Source organism: Hippocampus comes, unplaced genomic scaffold, assembly GCF_001891065.2.
Source record: "Hippocampus comes isolate QL1 unplaced genomic scaffold, H_comes_QL1_v1.1 scaffold251, whole genome shotgun sequence".
Classification (NCBI taxonomy): Eukaryota; Metazoa; Chordata; class Actinopteri; order Syngnathiformes; family Syngnathidae; genus Hippocampus; species Hippocampus comes.
This window is the reverse complement of record NW_017805140.1, coordinates 19,746-24,966: the sequence shown is the minus strand read 5'-3', so window position 1 is coordinate 24,966 and position 5,221 is coordinate 19,746. Positions and strand designations below refer to the sequence as shown.

The window sequence follows — 5,221 nt, the reverse complement described above, 5'->3', positions numbered from 1 at the left end:
TGATTTTGGCTGATAAGATCCCATTAATTGACTGGTCAAAAGGGCTGAGTGAAAGCCACAAGAGGCTGAAATACCTCAGTTGGGAGAGCGTTTCACTGAGCATCAAAAGGTCCCTCGTTCAACCCCAGGTTTCAGCATATCAGACACAGAATTCATTTCTTTGTTGCGATTACTCAACTGTACTACGATGTGTCATGTGACCCGTTGTTGTTCTCGGCATGTCACCCCTCCCGATCTCCCCCTTCACCTCCTTATTTATTGGGAAATCTACTACATAGGTGTGTCCAACCTAAAGGGTGGGGGCTGTTGAAGACACACTGAACTTGTTTGACTATGTGTGTGTATGTGAGTGTAAATTACGTACATCTGTGCAATTGTTACAAAAACATCACGTTGCAGCTGGTGTTGATGGCTCCGTTCACTGTCCAACCTTGCTCCTGTTTAGTCTTAACACTTATCTCTTCCCAACCACGTCCTCGGAAAGGTGGTTGCGTCCCTAAACTTCCACACAGTGCACGAAGCATTCTTGATTATAAATGTGAGTACATAATGATTAATATATTTTTATTAGAAGCATAAGCGTTCTTCATTGCAGGCATAGTCAATTAATGATTGCAGGCATAAGCGTTCATCTTTGCAAGCATAATCAATTTATCATTGCAGGCATAAGCTTTCTTCTTTGCGAGCATAATCAATCAATAAATCAATATCAAAATAACAATAATAACATTAATAATAAGTGAATGTATGATAACTAAAAATAATCAATCTATCACTGCTCATTACATGCCGAAACCCGGGGTTGAATCAGGGACCTTTAGATCTTCAGTCTAACACTCTCCCAACTGAGCTATTTCGGCCTGTTGTGGAGTTAACTAGGGCCTTTTCCCCAGTCAATTAATGGGATCTTATCGGCCATAATCACAACAGCGAGTCACGGGACACATCGTAGTACAGTAATCACAACAAAGAAAACATTTCTGTGCCTCACATGCCGAAGCACAGGATTGAACCAGGGACCTTTAGATCTTCAGTCAACACCATCATCCCGCAACTCCTCCCCTCCAAACTTCTCCAGCTTGGTGTGTCCCCTCCGATCTACCAGTGTATCCTAAGCTTCCTGACGGAACGGACGCAGCCATCGGTCTCATCAAAGACGGCAACAAGAAGTGGAGCAGCTGGCGCTCTGGTGCAGCCAACACAACCTGGAGCTGAACACGCTCAAGACAGTAGAGAAGATCGTTGACTTCAGGAAACATCCTTCACCACAGCTGCCCCTCACACTAGCCAACTGCCCTGTGTCAATCGGCGCGACCTTAGAGTTCCTGGGAATCACAGTCTCCCAGGACATGAAGTGGGAGATCAACACCAACTCCATCCTGAAAAAGGCCCAGGAGAGGATGCACTTCCTGAGGCTGCTGAGGAAGCATGGCCTGCCACGGGAGGTGCTAAGACAGTTCTACACAGCAGTCATCGAATCAATCCTGTGTTCTTCCATCACCGTTTGGTTTGGGGCCACAAGAAAAAGGGACAAGATCTGATTGCAACGGACAGTTAGGACTGCGGAAAAAATCGTTGGCACCGCCCTACCCACTCTTGAGGACTTGCACACCGCAAGAACCAAAACAAAGGCACGGAAAATCTTAAAGGACCCACCACACCCTGCCCACCATCAATTCCAGCTACTCCCCTCCGGGAAGCGCTTCCAATCCATGCGCACCAAATCCAGCAGACATTCAAAGAGCTTCTTCCCTCTCGTCATTAACTCCCTAAACAGTAACCCAAATCTACCTGTATAGTGGCATTACCGCAATAATAATTGTAGCTCCAGTTCTGTACTTACTTGAACCATTGTCACTGATCTATATTCCACAGCCTCAGAAACTTTAAAGCAGACCTGGGCATTTTACGGCCTTTGGTTGACTCTGACCAGCCCGCGTCAAGAAACCTCCAAAATAAATATATATTTTTATTTTACCTCATGCATCGATTGAATGTGCAGTCCTTTTATTTTGAAGTTGTGTTTATTTCCTGTACATACGGGTACATAAGGAAATGGGCGCTATTGAATTTATGTTGAAGCAGGTGACAGGGCTATATCCCCCAAAATGTCTCCTCAAAAAAGAATCGTAGATGCTGAATGTAGGGCTTTCAACAAAACATGGACTGCAAGGTATTTATTCACTGAAGTCAGAGGCAAAGGTTTGTTTGTTTGGTTTGTGGAGACCAGATTGCCGTGTTTAAGGATTACAATTTGAGTCGTCATTACGAGACAAAACATGCAGAAAATTATAAAAACTTGACTGATGCTGAAATGGCGCAGATATCGGAAGATTTGGTAGCTAAGCTACAAAAGCAGCAAGGGTTTTTTTTTACCAAGCTTCACGCATCCAGGAATGCAGCAACCAAGGCCAGCTTTCTGATATCCCACAAAATCGCGAAAAACAGTAAGCCGTTTGCAGAGGGGGAATTCGTCAAAGAATGCTTGGTGGAATCTGCAGCATTAATATGTCCAGAAAAAAAAAGAAGCAGATGAACAAGTCCCGCTGTCCAGGCGAACCGTGACGAGAAGGATCGGGGGCATTGCAGGAAATCTGGAGCTTCAGCTGCAACGCAAAGTTGTAGATTGTGACTTTTTCTCCTTGGCTTTGGATGAGAGCTGTGATGTCCGGGATACAGCCCAATTACTTGTATTTGTCCGTGGATTAACGGACTTCACGATTACGGAGAACCTGGCAGCAATGCGACCACTGAAAGGAACAATGACAGGGAGTGACCTGTTCGCCGAGGTAAACGCGTGCATGGACACATTGGGACTGAAATGGGACAGACTGGTGGGAGTCACAACGGACGGTTGTCCAAATCTAACGGGGAAAGGACTGTTGAAACATATGCAAGATAAAGTGACTGAATTCAATGCAGATCAGAAACTGGTATTTTTGCATTGTATTTTACATCAGCATGTGTTGTGAAAGTCAGTGATTAAAATTAATCATGTAATTGATGTTGTAACTAAAATAGTAAACTTCATCAGGGCACGAGCATTGAATCACAGGCAGTTTGTTGCACTTTTAGAGGAACACCAGACTGAACATAATGACAACAGCTACCACACAGCTGTCCGATGGCTCGGCCTGGGCAAAATGCTAAAAAGAGGGTGGGATCTGAAATCAGAGATCCGAGAGTTGTGTAAAATGAAAGGCAAGGACATCCCACAGCTTTCTGATGAGGACTGGATGTCAGATTTTGCATTTGCTGTGGATGTGACTGCACTGATGACTACACTGAACCCCCAACTGCAAGGCAAGGGCCTTTTTGTCCATGAAATGCACAAACTGGTGAAGGCTTTCATGACAAAGTTAGTTTCTTACAAGACAACTGTAGAGCGACAACCTCACTCACATGCAAACCCTGAAAGAAGTCATACCATCAGCTGATCACCTCTGCAAGGTACTCATCCATGTTGAGAGCACTGCATGGTGAGTTTTCAAGGCGATTTGAAGATCTCAGAACAATGGAGGTTGAAATGCAAGTGATTTCCTGTCCCTTTACCTGCAATGTAGATAATGCACCCAGTGATGTCCAGCTGGAACTTATTGACCTTCAGTCTGACACAGAACAGGCTGAGCATTTTAGGTCACAATCACTGCTGGAATTCTACTCTTCTCTTAAGGAAGAAAAGTTTCCAAACATGAGAACACATGCGCAGAGGATGTTTGTTCTCTTTGGCTCGACCTACATATGTGAGCAAACATTTTCCATGATAAAGTCGAACAAATCCATGTATAGATCTTCTCTTACTTATGATCATGTGTCAGCAGTACTTCGCATTTCCACCTCAGAGTTTCAACCTGACTTTGATACACTTGTTAAAGACCAACAAAGACTAGATTTCTCTCATTGAATAAGAAAAAACAACTGAAAAAGTCAAAATGAGGTGATTTAACTACAAATGTAGTTTTTTCCTTGTTTTTTATAATCGGCTGTCTTTAGAAAGTTAAGAACCTCTTTCCAGCAACATATAAATCTCCAAATGCATTTTGGGGTGAATGTGACTGAAAATGATCACTAATATAATCATCATCATCACAAATGTTCACATTTTGGCAACCATTGTTTTGGAAAATGTTATTCAATAAATGCCATTTTTTCCAAAGACAACCTCTGTTTTTCATTGCTCATAACATGTACTCTTAAAAGTCTTAAAAACGTGCCAAAAAATGCAAAATACTGCTTTTTAAAAAAAAAAATGCAATTAATATTATGTAGAATTTAGTTCACCCTTTTGATCCGGCCCTCCATAATACTTTCTGGTTCTCATGTGGCCCTATGCAAAAAATAATTGTCCACCCCTGATCTACACATAAAGACACGCACGGCAGAGGTCCTTTTTAGCCAATGGGATGCCAGAATGATCCTTGGTAATAGCCAATGCCAGACCAGTTCTGAGTACGTTGCGTTCAGGAAACTCAGAGCTGCGAACAGCGGCCCATACTGTATTTTTACCCTTTCGTATCCTTTCTACCCTTTCTTTCGCAACAAGAAGCATTATTTTCCTGTTGAGGTGTTTCGTTACTTCAAAACTTCGTACAAATAGATGTTTGTAAGTAGAGTTACCAGTGTAAAAGTAAAAGCAGAACCTGGGCCGTGGCTTCACGTGATCAGGGAGGAGCTTCAGTCACGTGATGACATTGTGAGTTCAGAGCTTGAGTTCAGAAGGAGAAGCAGAGTTGACAGAAATTTCTTTAACATGTTGCAGTCAGTTTGGTTGCTGATTATCACAACGGTGGCAGGTGAATGTTGCTTGGCGAGTGAAGTCTGTATTCTGCTCATATTTCGTCATGCTGTATAACTTTCCCATGCCCGCAGTGTAGCTTGGCGTCCTTGTAACAATCATCACCTAGAATAGGAATACTCCCTACTGAAGACGCACAAACTTTGGAATGCGCCAAGCTGAGAATTGGTTGAGGAGAAACGAAAGTTATGATATCACAATTCGTGTCTCGGTACCGCCCTTCTGATGGTATAAAAATGATGTGAATGTCTTCCTGCTTCGCACTCGTGACGCGCAGCCATTGTCTGTAATTCGTGGGTGCCCGGAATATTCTGTTATTAAAAGCTTCGAAGGAACTGTTCATCAACTCCAGCCTTTATTTGGATTACCAACATTCTCCTCGTCCGAAATTCAACGAACACGCGGGAAAGAGGAGGCCGCTCTTCC

The 5,221-nt window shown here is 43.2% G+C and overlaps 1 non-coding gene across 1 annotated transcript; it reads right to left on the bottom strand.

The window, feature by feature from the left end:
* Window positions 1–787: 787 nt before the first annotated feature.
* On the bottom strand, window positions 788–860 carry trnaf-gaa (transfer RNA phenylalanine (anticodon GAA)). Its single transcript has one exon. It is a non-coding gene; the product is annotated as a tRNA-Phe (tRNA).
* Window positions 861–5,221: the final 4,361 nt, after the last annotated feature.